General features: G+C 38.2%; 1 pseudogene; it reads left to right on the top strand.

Moving 5' to 3' along the window:
* The first annotated feature begins 6,057 nt into the window (after window positions 1-6,057).
* LOC121465302 lies at window positions 6,058-6,641 on the top strand (annotated as a pseudogene).
* Window positions 6,642-16,952: the final 10,311 nt, after the last annotated feature.

Here is a 16,952-nt window from a genome sequence, read left to right as displayed (position 1 = left end):
TCCACAGCTTCTGCTCTATGATTTAGAACTCTTGGTCTGTGTCTCAGCATTCTGTGCTATCTCTGATCACTACTCTGGATCTATGATTTTTATTATGACAAACTGACAACATATGTGCTCATCTCTCAGGCCAGTTCTGATTGCATGCCTGAACCATGACTTCCTCCTGCCCAACATGATAAACTTATGGAAAGTGCACTACTGTATTGATTGGTTTCTCTCTCTCCTAGTTCTTCTTTCAAATAAACCACACCTTCATATTTGACTTCAACTTGACTGTTATACTCCAATTATGACAGAAAAATACAAGCTACTGGAAAAACTACATCAGTTTTGATTTTATTCCATCTCAGCCTCAAAGGAGCTGTAGGAAGTCATCACGCTTCCTAAACCAAGTTTCTTCTCCTGATATCAGTATGCTTCTCCTCACACATGTTTGGACATGAGGCTCAGGTTGATGCCCACACCATGGCAGATGAGGCTATCAGCATTTGTGCAAACCTATGTCTTTATTGAGAAGGTTTCCAATCTTACTTTTCTATTAGCCATTCTGTTGAACTTCTATTCAAACACATTTAAATTTTTTGCTTATATTTATTCATAACCCAATAAATTATATACGCTATTCTTGATGATGAAATTTTTAATTCAAGACTTATTTATTTTATTTCCCTAGATCAGCAAAAAAGTAATACTTTTTATCTTTAGGCAATTGTCACTGTTTTTGAGCATAATTTTCAATAGAAATAATAATCTTCCTATTATTAACTACTCCTCCAATAAGGAACATAACCAATAACAAATAATTTGTTACTTTGGTTCCAAAATCAATATATTCATCTTTATTAAGTCTCTTAAATATGCAAATTCAGAAACTAAAATCCACCTAGTAATAACGGGAACAATATAGTGATGTGTCAGATCACATAAATTGATTGAATTAAATATTTAATTTCCAAATACTCTTGGAAGAAAACCAAATAACATATGTATAGCTAAAGAGTACAGTCAGTAAGGCTTAATTTGGTGTTTTACATTAATTGAAGTTGAGGACGAAAGAAGCCATTAAAGAGAAGATAAAAAGATCGAGATTGAACATGGAAACCAATGCTATGGGACAAAATCAACTTTGTTACAATAAGAGCCTAAAAACCCAACAGTTAATTCTATAGAAGCAAATAGCAAAGAGTGGTCTCTATCACGAACACTGGCAGATACACGAACCATATAGACTGGCTAGCAGGATTGAGATCTATTATTAAAGGAAAGGAAGTTAGAGACTCCATACTTCAGAGACCCGAAGACACTTGATAAGCTGAGTAGTTTATCCATAGGCCAGCAAGTAACAGTGGCTGAACCTAAAACCCAGAGATTAGCATAGGCTGATGACAGGGACTACTAAGAAAGCAGCCTCTGTGGTAGAAGCTGGACATCTGGCAGGGGCTTGTTATCACACACGACCTCTGGCAGCTGGTGGTACATCCCCTGTGCAGAAATAATTCCAGCTGGTGGTACTGGGAGAACAGCTGGTAATGCCAGATTGCTGGGGGCAAGAACAGCATTAGGAGGAACCAGAGGAGGACAGGTAGTGCTTATAGGAAGAGGAGGAAAAGTTTCCAAAGCAACAATTACAGGCCATGTTGAAATTTGAATTCAGCTGGAATTAACTGAAAATGTTCTGAATTTTAAGGGCACCCTGTGGATAGAGGCATTTTTTTATACTCTCAGAAATGGGTGTGGTGCCCAGCTTTTTCATCCTTTCCTTATTTGTGTGCTTCCTGGTTTACAAATGTGCAACTCATCAATCTCTGTAGTTGTAGTTGCATTTGAATCATTTACTGTACAGTGCATTTATGTGTATTGTAACTTTCTTGATATAGATGACATGATAACTATTATACTAGCACTTGTTTCATCATGTCCAGGAAATCCTCCCTTTCCTCTTGACTTTGGTCCTAGTGTTCTGCTACAATGTTCTGAGGAGCACACCTGTCTTACTGGATATAGAATGAGAGCAATGTCCTTACTTCTTTACTGAAGTTGAGGAGTGTAACTCTGTGTTTCCCAAGAAATCTACTAAAGACTATGCTTCTCAATGTGATTCCTCATTTTCTACTGATTTTACTGTGTGATTATGGAGCATTACCATGACGTTTTACCTGCAGTAGCAAAGGCACAAACTAAGCCAAGGAAAACTGAACACTTTGAACCTATGTAGAGAGAGAAACAGAGACAACAGACAGAGTTGTCTTTGTATTTTCATAATCCTCTTTAGGGAGAATCTAGAAGAGAAAAATGTTGGATAAATGAATGTCAAATCTTGTTTATATTGTTTGGAGAATAAAACCAATTGTTGTCAGATATTAGACAATTAAGATGGATATTTTCTCTTGAGCATGTTAAGTGGATTCAGTATTAAAATTAATTCAGTTGTGTAATATTTTGTCAAACCTAGGTGTTTAATTGTAGATAGTATGCTTAACATACATCTGAATAGCCTCTCTCCACACTTAGCAGTGTATACTCTAAAAGAGTAAAAATTAATATGAGACGGCTGATTTCAAGATTATCACTTAGTGTTATCAAATGAAAAGGCATGTTGATGTACAGATTTGATGGTAACTTTTCATTTTTTAATCATTTACTCTAATGTTGAAACAATATTTTACAATTATTCCTATAAAGGAAAACAAAAAATAGGATGTGATTATTCCAATTATAAATTTAAAGTCAATGAAATAAGCCTTCTAAAGCAATGATGCCACAGAAGGGATGAAGACAGTGATTGACAAGCTAAGGAACTCTATACCTGCCAACATGGTTTACTAACATGGTTTACACACATGCACACACACACACACACACACACACACACACACACACATTTCCACCCTAAATGGTAGAATAACTCAAATTGTTTGGGAATAATACCAATTCCAGCATTTAGCATAGTCACAAATGCATTCTTTATAAGATTCTTAATTTATATTTGTCAGTTACATATACTGGCAGTTAGAAAAAAGCCAGCATTCCTCAGGAAGCTGGTTCCCCTATTCCAAAGGAGCCATTTCCTTATCACGGGCAGAAGGGACAAATGCCTGTCTTCGTGGTTATTAGCTTCCCAAAGTGCTGGCATCCAGACTCCCTCACTTTCACAAGAACCTGATCAACATTTCAGAGTCCGTGCTGCCATTCTGGCTCTTTTCCCCTGCCCCTATCCTAAGCCTCTCAAGCTCAGGGGCCTCCCTTCCCCAGGTTCACATTCCCTTATAGCCCTCTTGTGTACCAGCTCTGTGCTTTCTTTCCCCTCCTCTCACGGCCATCTCTTTCTCTTCCCCCTCTCACTCTCCCTGCCTCTCTTCCCTCTTGTGTCCAAGTCCAAGATTCAGTCTATTCCCTCTCCATGCTCTGAACATTTCCAGATGCCTCTGACTGTTCTCTCTCTCTCTCTCTCTCTCTCTCTCTCTCTCTCTCTCTCTGATATATGCATAGTCAATAAAAACATTCTGCTGCTCAACAATACCTTGGCATTGTCATTCTTGCTTTATACAATATTATTGACTATGATACCATCCTTTGTCAAGATGGTGAACTTTATTATCAATTTTGCAGGAACAATAAAGGTTTATAAAGCATTATTTGGACAGTCTGGGTCAGATTAAGAAATCAAATCACCTGAATTAATTATGTATTTGAATGACTTTAAAAATCTGACATGGAACTAGTTATATTCTTCCTTTAGTGATACTTTCTTCTTCTTTTGGTAAGACCGACACATGCTAGTTTCTCAAAGCTTTGCTTCAGGTGTAGGTGTAAGCTCTGAGTTGATGCATCTTTTCCTCTGCTGAGACTGATGATCATCTTTTAAAGACAACTTATTTTATTTTACCTCTGAGAAACTCTATTTTGCCATACACAGAACAGACTATAGCTGTGTTTAGTAGACAATAAGTAGAAACAGGTGTCACAGAAGCTGTATAACTACAGAATAAGCAAGTGGAAATAAGTGCATAGACAAGTAAAATGATTTCTTCATTAACCCTACCTAATGTCCCCAAGGGGGAAAAAAAGCACCTGAATTTTCTGTTATTCACCAAACTTGTATTCTATTTTAAATACTGTAAGTATGATTTGATATATTCAGATTTTTTTTTTTTTTTGGTTTTTCGAGAAAGGGTTTTTCTGGAGCCTGTTTTGGAACTAGCTCTTATAGACCAGGATAACCCCAAACTCCCAGAGATCCACTTGCCTCTGCCTCCCAAGTACGGGGATTAAAGGCATGTGCTACCACCATCCAACCAAACTTTTTTCATCTTTATTTCTCATCTCCAAAATCTTCTTTAGGAGATGGATCAGGAGGAAGAGCAAATCCTCCCCATATGTGGAGGGGTAGCTTAAGTTACCCACCAAAACCCTGTGTTAAGGCTGGTTGTCAGACTCTCCTAGGAATCCCCATATCTTCTCCAGCCTCAGTTATTGCCTTCAGAAGCCCATGCAAAGCGATGTCTATGAAAACGGTTTCAGGGTGATCCACAGTCAGGGAAACTCCTGTATCATGCAGTGTTGGAACCGAACCCTCCATGCTTTCATAGATGAGAACCATACAACCTCAGGCTATATGTCAGACACGCAGGATCTAGGATCAAAAGTATCTTTCTTTCTCTCTTGTATTCTTCTCTCATACAGTAAATTCTGACCACAGCCTCGTCTCACATCTCCCAGCCCCCTACCTCCCCTCTCCTCTTGATCCACTGCTCCCACATTTTCCCTTCAGAAAAGAGCAGCCTGGCAGTTATATAAAATGAACACAGCAAAACAAGATGCAATAAAACTAAGTACAAGCCCTCATATCAAGGCAGCCCAGTAGGAGAGAAGTGTCCCAAGAGCAAGCAAAAGAATTAGAAAACCATATAGTTCCACTGTTCGGAGTTCCATAAAAATCCCAAACTAAACAACCACAACATAAATGCAGAGGACCTACCTATTGTGGACGCATGCAGACTCCATGATTGCAGCTTCAGTATCTGTGATCCTTTATGATATCTGGTTAGTTGATCCTGTGGGCTGTGTCTTCCGATTCCCTTGATCCTTCTGAATCCCCCTCTTCTCTGGGGTTCCCCAGAACTGCTTAATGTTTGGTTCAGGGTCTCTCTAACTGTTTCTATCATCTACTGGAGAAAGCCTCTCTGATGACGCTTGGGCTAGGCATCGAACCACGAGTATAGCGGAATATCGCTAGGAATCATTTCATTGACTTTTTGTTTTTGTCAGTCATGTTTAGTTCTACCCTAGGTGTCTCAGCCATCTAGTGTTCACCTAGTGTTCATTTCTTGGCCATCCAAGCACTGTCAGACACGGATTGTGTCTCATGGCTCGGGTCTTAAGTTAGACCAGTAACTGGTTGGCCACATCTAGAAGTTCTGAGCCATACAGCAAACTGAATGAAACCTATCTCATTTAAGGCTCAAACTTATTCAGTTTTATTGACTTACATTGTCTGTTTGCTATTGAAGATGAACCATGTGCCAATACACTGTGTCCCTGATACATAATTACAAAAAAGCAGAAAAGATGAAGACAAGTATGGTCAATCTTCAGTACATTTCATTCAAAGCCCAAAGTAATGCTTCAAATCTCTTAACAACAAGAAAGGAATATTATTGTTACTTTCTACAATAAAAGGCAAACATATTTCTAATAAGTTCTCTCTCTCATATATATGAGAAGAGGGAATTTTCCTGGATGTGATGGGATAAGCTTTGCTGTAAAACAGTCATGACATTTCTAAGATAGGAGTAGCTCATTGCTTTTCTGTGTGTTAAGGAAATTACAACATCTCTAAACATACGGTACAGGAAAGTATTTAAGAATAATTGAAATTATAGAATTACAGAAAGATGACAGCATTCTTACTTAATAGAAGAGAGGGCAAAAAAAATGAACAAGGCTGAGCCTGGTACCACGCCCTTTGCTGATATTATTTAAGCCCATCACTGTGACGAAAATCTTTAGAATCTTCTCAGGTTACATCCAGCTGAGCTCACATCTGCTCTCAACATGGCCTACAGTTGCTGCTCTGGAGCATTCTCCTCCTGCTCCCTTAGGCACAGCCTGCCCTCTTCAGGTTCCCCCTGTGGTTCTTCCGACCCCAGCAAACTGGTCTACACCACTACCAGTTGCTCTCCCAGCCCCTGCCAAGTGGAATCTTCTCTGAACACTGGCTGTCAGGAGGCCTGCATTGAGCCCACCTGCTGCCAGAGGTCCTGCATGGTATCTATACCCTGCCAGGTGGAATCCTCTCTGAACACTGGCTGCCAGGGGTCTTGTGTGGTGTTCAGACCCTGCCAGACAGCCTGCTACTCCTTGCATTCCCTGCCGGGACTGCAAGGAGCTCCACACCTTGCAGTCCCTGCCGGGGATCATATGCTGGATCTCTGGGCTTTTGGTGCAGCAGCTGCCAATCCCTGGGCTGTGGATCTAGAAGCTGCTACTCAGGGGGCTGTGGATGCAGTGGCTTCAGAGCTATGAATTACAGATTCTGTGACTTCCCTTCCCTGAGTGATGCCAGAATCTGCTACCCAACCTACTTGGCAGTTCCTGTCACCCTTGTTGTTAGACAGACATTTTGGTTTGGCTTTTAAGGACTCAAATGTTAATTGTCAAATCTTTACAGTATCAATGTCAATGTCTCTAAGCTTGTAGCTATTGTTTCCCTGCTTACGCCACTGGTACTTTTCATCTTTCCATTGACAAACCTCCACATCTTCAATATTCTGATATTTTGCTTAACTGTAATTTGTGTCTTGCTCTTTGTTCTATGCCTATATACATGTGCTGTTTGCATTTCATCTATGAGCAGTTAAAAATGAAAAAAAAGTCAAATAAATGTGTGCATTCTGATGCCTCCATATTTTGTACACTTTATTATTTTTACATATTTTTTCATTTATTGTTTTTAAGAAACTTAACTAAAGATCAAAATAATTATTCAAATGGATTTGAGAATGTATAATTTTTCTTTTGTCACCTTAGTTATAGGTGACATTCAGTTCTAGAAAGATTGCCATATGTATCTGAAGACTGGGTTAATCAGCAGTAAGGTGAGAGCTTCTTGTTATTGAAGCATCAGATTTTTTTTTTTGCTGAACCATAGAAACAAAGTAATTAGGATGTGACTAAAATATAAACATCAAGAGTGAGATGTTGTAGGGTTCATAATGTAAGGGCTCTATGTGTACAGAATTATCTATAATTAGTATTTGAGTATATATATTTAGTCAAGAGAGAGGTGAGCCTTGAACAACTTTAAAGCCAAACACCTCCTGGCTCATGTGCATGCTGACTTCCCTGCCTCCCTCATTTCAGTGTTATCCAGGCCTCACCTCCAATGTACATGAGAAGTAGGAAAGAGTTTTGTCTTATTATTCTTAGTCTGAGTCACAAAGCACAGGAGAACTCAGAAGCTTAGCCATAATTTATATGGCAAGTATTTTAGAAATCTAGCCTTGCCTACTGTCGAAGATGCACAAAAGTAGACCAAGAAAGAAAATTCTGGTAAAAATAGTGATGAGGAAGTGCTTTCTGGAGATACATTTATAAGGTGCAATTTATATTCTAAATCCCAGGGACTTTCAAGGACATCTAGGTCACTCACGGAATTGTGGACTTCTGATTCTTACTCCCAGGGGACAGCTTTATCTTTTTGTGATTGATGGTATGTGACATCCTGTATCCTCCCAATCTTATGAATGTATTATTGTATGTTGGTTTAATGAAACTTTTAAGATATCCAGCTATTTAGCAAAAGAAATCATATATATATTCACAAAATATGTTATTTTATATTTATAATATACATTTACATGTGCTACATATAAATTATCTGTAATATATATGCAAATATATTTATATTGAGAGGAGGAAAGAGAGGTAGAGCAAAGGTAGTTTATTCAAAAATTTGAACCTTCCAAAATCAAAATATCATGTGTTCTGTTGTAGTCCTGACACGGGTCAATGGGTCATCCATATCAGCATGCTGCACAGAACACAGTAATATTGACATAGAATATCCATTTGATGCTAGCAAATATGAGAGAGACAAAGTATTTTAACCATTTTAGGCTTAAAGGAGCCCCACAAAGTGCTTAAAACTTTGCAATTTTTATAGATCCAAAAATCACAGACGCTGAATTTTTAAAGGAATTTCCATACTTTTTTCTTTCCTGAACCACTTAATTTAAAACATTGAGCGCCTAGTGCAATCAAGGAATCTTCACGGTCCTGCCTTTCTGGAAACTGTTTCACATGAACAGGTTTAACCTATTGCCTGTATCTCATTAACCTTACAGGAAAGACTCAAAATAAAGAATAAAAATAAGCAGATTTAGGCGAAGAGCTAAAAGGGAATAATCTTACTCATTTCAAAGATATTTTATTGACTAATACACTAAATGATAGATTAATAGAAAAATATATGATGACATCCTATGAAGAAATCTCTTTTTTTCTCATTTTTATTAGTTCTTATAAACTTTCGTGCAATATGTTTTCACTATACTCAACCCTCAACCTTCTCCAGTTCCCACTCCCTACCAATTCTACTTTGTGTTTTACCACTATATTTTATTAATCTATCAAGCTCAATTTTTTGCTGTCTATACATCCTCAGATGCAAGGCCATTCACTGGAGAGTGGTTGATGTATTAGGGGCTAACCACTTAAAGAAGACTTGACACCCTCTTACCCAGCAGCTGGCAGTTGTTAACAGCTCCTCAGATAGGGGTGATGTTTCATGCCCACTCTTCTGCTCCACACTGTGGTTTGCCTGGCTAGAGCTTTCACAGGCACTGAGTATGTGATCACAACCACTCTGAGTTCATATGTGCAAAAGCCATGTTTTGCCTGTAAAAGCCCATTTTCTTGTCCTTCCACTGCTTCCAGCTCTTCCTGCCATTCTGCACTCTTCTTGAGAATGACCCCTGAGACTTGGCATAAGACAGCATGACAAAGATGTCTCTACTGCAAACAGAAACTTCTCTAATGAGGGTTGAAACATACATTCATGTATGGGTATATCACAATTCATTAGTAGTCTTTTTATCCCGTGCCCATTTAGCAGAATACAAGTTGTAGGTTTTCCACAAAGGTCTTCCTCAAGGGGCTAGATGTGAATGCTTCACACTGCCAAGCACAGATGAGACCTGTTTCCTCCTCGGACCTCAGGGAAGATACTCTGATACCAATATGTGTTTCATGCTCTCGTATTTTGTGTGGCTCACACTTTAACTATATTAATTATTTCTTGTTCCTTTTTATTTAACATTTTATGCAATATTTTTGATCATGTTTTTTCCTTTAATAGTTACTCCTAGATATTTTCTCCTTTAATAGTTACTCCCCATCCACATATCCACATACCTTCACATCCACTCTATCTCTTCCTCCGTGTGTATATAAGTACACATGTGCATATATGCGTGCATGCCTGTCTCTCTCTCAAACAAGTGAACAAAAACACCAAAACTAAAAATAACAACATAAAGCTAATAAGACAAAAGAATGCCAAAGTGAAACCAAAAGCCCAAGGAAAACCATGGAATTAGTTTTGTGTTAGTAAGCTATGACCTATGTACAATGTACATGGATCCTGCCCTGGACTGCAGTTGATATAACTAAGAGTTTCATTGAAGAAAGGTGATTTTCCCTTTTCCAGTGGTACCAATTATAAACATATTCTTAGTTAGGGGTGGGAGCCTTTGCCCGTTGCTCCCTCACAGTGATGAGAACCTGTCTAGTTGGGACCTGTGTAGGTCTTATGGGTTCCACATTCTCTGTTGTTTTGGAAGATAATGTTTCCTTACACTTATCCATCACCTCTGGCTCTCACAATTTTCCACCTCATTTTCTGAACGGATCCCTAAGCCTTGAATATTTATAATGGTCCAAAATATCATGATGTGTGAGGCTATTTTAGTTTTGTCCTTTACCACTGAAGAAATTTAACCATTGCCTTGTTTTCTTATTATGTTCATTAATATTTATTTTATCTTGGATTATAGCGTTTCCTTGCTACTAGAAGGTAAAACACATAGTTAATTCTGTGTAGTTAATTTCAGAATAATTATGAAAAACTGCAATGGAGACACGTATGGATAATCTTTGGTGGGTTTCAAATGAAACCCTAAGCAATGTATACAGTTTATTAATAAATGGAAAAAGTGCACTACTTTTATTCTATGCAATGAAACACAAGCATGTATTCCTCATAATATTCTATGGCAACACATACAAAAATTATGTCAAGAGGAAAAGGAGGGATGGTCCCAGACATGACAAAGTAAGCATTAATGTAAAACATCCATGGCAATTCTGACATCTGTGGCTCATTGCCTTCTGCTATAACAAGGAAATTGCAAAACCCATAAATATACAGCACAGAGAACTATGCAAATGTAACTGTAATTACAAAGAGATTCTTGAGCTGTACCTTCCTAAAGGAGGAAGCTTGTAGCTGTGTGGAGTGTGACCCTGTTGGGTACCACACCTGTTGCTGAGAGTATATAAACCCAGCTCTCCACAGGATGACATTCAAACTCAAGAGTCCTCTCAGGGACATCCAGCTGAGCTCACACCTCCTCTCAGCATGGCCTGCAGCTGCTGCTCTGAAAATTTCTCCTCCTGCTCACTTAGGAGATGCCTGCCCTCTTCAGGTTCCTCCTGTGGCTCTTCCTACCCCAGCAACCTAGTCTACAACCCTGACTGCTTCTCTCCCAGAACCTTTCAGCTGGAAGCATCTCTAAACAGTGACTATCAAAAGACATGCATTGAGTCCACCAGCTGCCAGAGGTTTTGCGATGTTCAACACTTGCCTGTTGCCCTGCTATTACCCCAGGAGCTCCACACCTTGCATCTCCTGCCAGGGGACAATTACTGCATCTCTGGACTTTTAGCCTGGCAGTTACTAGTCTCTAGGCAATAGATCTAGAAGCTTCTTCTTGGGGGCCTCAGACCACTGAATTATGAAGTGTCTGATTTCCCTACTGTGAGATATGGAATCGCATTCTGTTGCCCAGCCTACTAAGCTCCTATCAACTTTCTTGTTAAAGGCAAACCTGTTTATTAGGCCTCTATGATTCAGCTGCTAAGGCAAATATATTCTCGCAAGATGCATACCAGTCTGTATGTCCTACAGCCATTGTTTTGATGCTTATTCCCAAGTACTATCTTTTCATTCTTCCATTAAAATTTTCTCCATTTTCAATTTTGGGCAGATTCTTGGAATTGTAAGATTAAAAATAAATTTATTTTACTCTCTATACTAGTGATATGTACATGTGATTTTTATTTTCTTCCAAGAATTGTTAAAAATAAAATTTTGATCTAATAAATTTCTATAATCTGACACCTCAATATATTTCCCACTTTACTATTTTTAGGGGTTTTATGGGATTCAGTTAATTACCATATGATTATGCAACTGTATTCGGAAATATATAATTCTGTATTTGTTTATGTTTCTTACTAGGAATATTCAAGTCCAGGATTATTTGCCTTTAAATCTGCAGGTTGAGCTCAATTGAATCAGAATTGCCCGAGATTCATGGCCTTGTATTTCTAGTAACACGGAACAACAAATATAAATAGTATTTGAGGTAAAATGTAAACATTTATAATAAGATACATCATAATTCACAAGGTTAAGTCTTTATATAGACAAAATTGTATGAGTTTATATCGAGGTGTAACTTCCAGCCATGATAAATGTGACCCTTAAATACCTCAAAGACACACATGTTCTGGTTGGATTAGTGGCGGTATTCTTCTTCCCACAGTTGTGGGAATATCTCTCACTTCATCTCTCAGTACAAGCAAGGAGAATTGCAGACACTAAGGTGGGAAAAAACTGATTTCTGGAGGTGATGACAATCTGCTGATTCTTGTATAAGGCATCTTGTTCACTTCCCAGCCACCCATACACCTGAAATAATCACACAAAAACTATAATGTTTGAAATACTCTTTGGCCAATAGCTTAAGCATATTGCTAGATAGCTTCTTCATCTAAAATTAATCCATTTCCATTATTTTATAATTTTACCATGAGGCTCTTGGCCTAACAACAAGGTTCCAACTGGCAGCTCGTATCTTTCCCCTCTGGTGGTTCCTTGGTGTCTCATTACTCTGCCTTCTGTCTCCTAGCATTCAGTTTAGTTTTCCCCGCCTAGCTCTACTCTGCCCTATCACAGGACAAGCCAGCTTCTTTATTCATTAACCAATAAAAACAATACATATACAGAAAGACTTGACACAATATTTCCCCTTTTCTCTTTAAATAAAAAGGAAGTCTTTAACTTTAACATAGTAAAATTACATATAACAAAATAGGTATCAAGCAAGAATTACAGTTACAATATTTATATCTACTTTATCTTTTATCATAACTAAGAAAAACTATAACTATCTATTCTTCAACTCCATCAAAGACTTCAGAAAGATATACCATTACCTAAGTAAACAGGAAGTACATTGTAAGCCACTTCCAAAACTCTAGAATTGACAGAGACATCTCACTGCCTGGATAGTCACCCAAAGTTCTTCTTTACTGTTGGAGCATCAATCTTCAGCCTACAGGTCCATAGTATCTGGCAGACTTTTCCATGAAGCAGGAAATTTAAAAGATTGCCTATATTGGCAGTTTGTCAGTCACATTTTTCTGTGTCCTGCAGTATTGTCTAGTAGACTCATTCATGAAGCAGGGACCCCAAAGGATCATCTCACCTTTAGGGAAGTTCAACAGTCACTTCTCTATGGGCCCTGCATGTCTAGTTCATACACCATAGCATCAAGCAGTTCAGGCAAGAGCAGTTTCTTGCCCAAATGTCTAACCAGCACCATCTTTGATACCCATCATCCTCTAGAAGTAGATTGGTTCCTTCATGAGAGAAGTAGACCCATTGTCATAAAAAGTCCTAACTTCTTAAAACATTTAAATGCCATATTCTGAAGGTCTCTGAAAGATTTTAAGAATACCTATATAATTGAAATATATCTCTTTATTCCTAGAAAACCTAACTAACATGACTACAAGCTTGACTATAATAGATGATTTTCTATTAACCTATATTTCTTTATTATGCATTACATTTTTAAGTAGCTGCACAAACACAATACCTTAAACAAGAACAGAAATATACATATAACAAAATTGTCCTAAAATCTATATCAATAAACCAAGATCTATACCAATGCAAAGTATCTATCTCCATAGCATATCCTCCCTTAAATGTTAACAAACATTTATAAACAATATTTGGGAATTTGGGCATAGTCCTCTCCAAACTGCTTCCTGATTTTTATTGGGTGAAGAAATTTTTGGAGGTCTTCATGGAGACCTTTCGGGCGGGAGTGGGGGCGGTCTTGGTCCATCAAAACACATTAGTCTGGAAGGAATCCATAGGTTCTCATCTTCTATGGAAACAAAAGAATCTCTTTTCCAAAGCAATATATCCCTATACCCATATTTTGAATTCAAGATATATTTCAGATATATATGTTGGTTTAGCTTGGCAGCCTGTACAATGAAATGCCTCTTTGTACTTAACTCCTTCACAGCCAACAAATTCAAAGAGAACACAATAATATACATAATCTTGGCTCTCTGTGTATTTTCCATCTTTATGTGGCTTATTTTTCTTTATTTCTTTAATCTATGACTATTTATACTATGTCTATTTAAGGACGTTTTTAAAAAAAATGATTTACTTTTTCTTTTATTTATTTATTTATTAAGGATTTCTGCCTCCTCCCGCAACCGCTTCCCATTTCCCTCACCCTCTCCCGATCAAGTCCCCCTCCCCCATCTGCTCGAAGAGCAATCAGGGTTCCCTGACCTGTGGGAAGCCCAAGGACCACCCACCTCCATCCAGGTCTAGTAAGGTGAGCATCCAAACTGCCTAGGCTCCCACAAAGCCAGTACGTGCAGTAGGATTAAAAACCCATTGCCATTGTTCTTGAGTTCTCAGTAGTCCTCATTGTCCGCTATGTTCAACTAGTCCGGATTTATCCCATGCTTTTTCAGACCTAGGCCAGCTGGACTTGGTGAGTTCCCAATAGAACATCCCCATTGTCTCAGTGTGTGGGTGTACCCCTCGCGGTCCTGAGTTCCTTGCTCGTGCTCCGTCTCCTTCTGCTCCTGATTTGGACCTTGAGATTTCTGTCCGGTGCTCCCATGTGGGTCTCTGTCTCTGTCTCCTTTCATCACCTGATGAAGGTTAATATTCATGAGGATGCCTATGTGTTTGTCTTTGGATTCACCTTCTTATTTAGCTTCTCTAGGAACATGAATTATAAGCTCAGTGTCCTTTATTTATGGCTAGAAACCAAATATGAGTGAGTACATCCCATGTTCCTCTTTTTGGGTCTGGCTTACCTCACTCAGGATAGTGTTTTCTATTTCCATCCATTTTTTAATAACTCTGTATATGCTTTTTCTTCTCTCTCCCAAGTCTATGTGCATTTATCCAACTCTGTGATCCATTTAGAGGTCTTTTTATCTGAATCTGTCTTTATTATGTACCTGTAACTATTTTCTGACCAAAACTGACCTTTTATTTAAAAAAAAAATGCTACGTGGGTGTGGCTAAGGCCAACAGAGTCGTGCCTGCTTGCTCCACCCAATCTAGCATGGTAGAGGTATGTTTGCTGCCTCTGAGAGCCATGTACATTTCCCCATTTTTAGGCACACAGCGGGTCTATATTGCCATTAAGTAAGTTGTATCACTCTGCTCACAGAACTCATTTAAATGCTCTGTAGCCAGACCTCCTGAAAAAGTAAGAGCCATTTGTGCTGATGTCAGGATGCTCCTGTTTTGAAACTACACTTTTTTTTTTCTACCACTGAATCAGGAAGACCTCTCTTAAGGAAGCTGTGACAAACTGCCAGCTGAAAAAAAAATGTGACTAAACTTTGCTTTTTTGTGTCTAGAATTCCTTTCCAAGCTTTCTTAGGGTTTTCATGGATATAGTCAGCCATATTGGTGTGTCAATCTGTTGTATGAAGCCACTTGTTCTTTTCCCGGTCACCCAGACTCCTGAAATAATCACACAGAAACTATATTATTTGAAATACTATTTGGCCAATAGCTTAAGTATATTACTAGCTAGCTCTTACAACTGAAATTATTTTATAATTTTAACATAAGGTTGGTGGCCTACCAGCAAGGTTGCCTCTGGCAACTAGCGTCCTTCCATTAAGGCTTGACTCTGCCTTCTTTCTCCCAGCATTCAGTTTAGGTTTCCCCGCCTACTCTACTCTGCCTTATCACAGGACAAGGAAGCTTCTTTATTCATTAACCAATAAAAGCAACACATATACAGAAGGACTTCCCACAGCAGCTGATGTTTCTCCATGGCTCCTCATCCATCATCATAAAACAGTTTATCTAAGGAATGTTGAATGTTTACTCACTGGGCTTAGTATGAGTTCCATAGCAGAATTAAAGACATGGATGTAACTATCTAATCCTGTAAAAGCGATATTGCAGACTATTAAATAATAGAGAAGGTTAGTGATCTTATTATCATGTTTTAATGTACAAGCAAAAGCAAGGCCAGTAACTTGGACTGTTTGGGGTGCTTTAGAACACCTCACCAAAAACTCAAGAACAGGTATGTCACACTTGCCACAGGACTTTTTATTTGGCAACACATGGCTTTCAGGATGTGATGTGTGATCCTAATTAGCCTTAACAATAAAACCCCAGAGTCAGACATCAGGATAAAAACTGAGAGATCAGAGAAGTGAATAACCAGCCACAGTCACCTCTTACTTCTCTGACTCCTCAGACAGAAAAGGGTCAATCTCCTGTTTCCACCCAGCCTTATTACATCCTCTCTGTCTATACAGACCATCATACCACTATGGCAAGCTTTATTCATCAGAACACAAACAAAATAGCACTACAGGGATAAAGATGTATAGCACAAAAGGAAGTTTCCATAAAACATCTTTAGAATTACCTATCCTTTGCTCAACCCTTTTCTATGCCCCCTCAAGCCCTCTTCCCTTTAATCCTTTCCCATTATTCTTTTCTTTGTTTCCTGTCACCTGTGTTCTACTTTGATTCCTCCTTTGGTATGATTCTTCCCTCTTCCCATTATTGGTCCCTTTCTAGTTTGCTGAACTCCGCAGATGCACTAAATCAAACACACAAATCTAAAGATCCAACACTAAGGCCCAATGACTGAGAGCATGAGATGTTTGTTTTTCTGTGCTGGATTGCCTCATTCCAAATAACTTTTTTTTTGTCGAGACAAGGTTTCTCTGTAGTTTTAGAGCCTGTCCTAGAACTAGCTCTTGTAGACCAGGCTGGCCTCAAACTCACAGAAATCCTTCTGCCTCTGTCTCGCAAGTTCTGAGATTAAAGGCCTGCACCACCCACCCAGGCCCAGAATAACGTTTTAAGGCTCCACCCATTTTCCACATTTCTTTCTGAATAAAAATCCAATGTAACATACATGCAAAGTGTTGGTAACCATGTGAAGCCTGCCCTTTAAAGCTACTAATGAAAACAAAATTTGTGGATTATATTGAATATAATTTTTAACATTGTTTTAAAATTGATCTTTGCTGGAATAGTGCAATTGAGTTGAAAATAAAATTTATTTGTAAATGTACTATAATAATATAATGAATATATCAAAATAACATATGTTAACATAACCAAAATAATCATCAAATATATATTCCTACTTAGTATATTTATTTTTTCCTTCATGTTCAATTTTATTGAAAAGAACAGGTGCTATTTGTCATACTGTTGATAAAACCTGAGTGATAAAGACAATAATAATAGTGTAAGTGAAGAAGACATGTCGTAGTACTGCTGAAGTTTACGAGGTATTTCTTGCTAAGATGTCAACTGTTTTCTTGTCATTCAGTCATTATATATAATA

Source organism: Microtus oregoni, unplaced genomic scaffold (assembly GCF_018167655.1).
Source record: "Microtus oregoni isolate MIOR12 unplaced genomic scaffold, Mior012 000030F_ref0000283, whole genome shotgun sequence".
In the NCBI taxonomy this organism is placed as follows: Eukaryota; Metazoa; Chordata; class Mammalia; order Rodentia; family Cricetidae; genus Microtus; species Microtus oregoni.
This window is presented reverse-complemented; position numbering and strand designations above follow the sequence as displayed.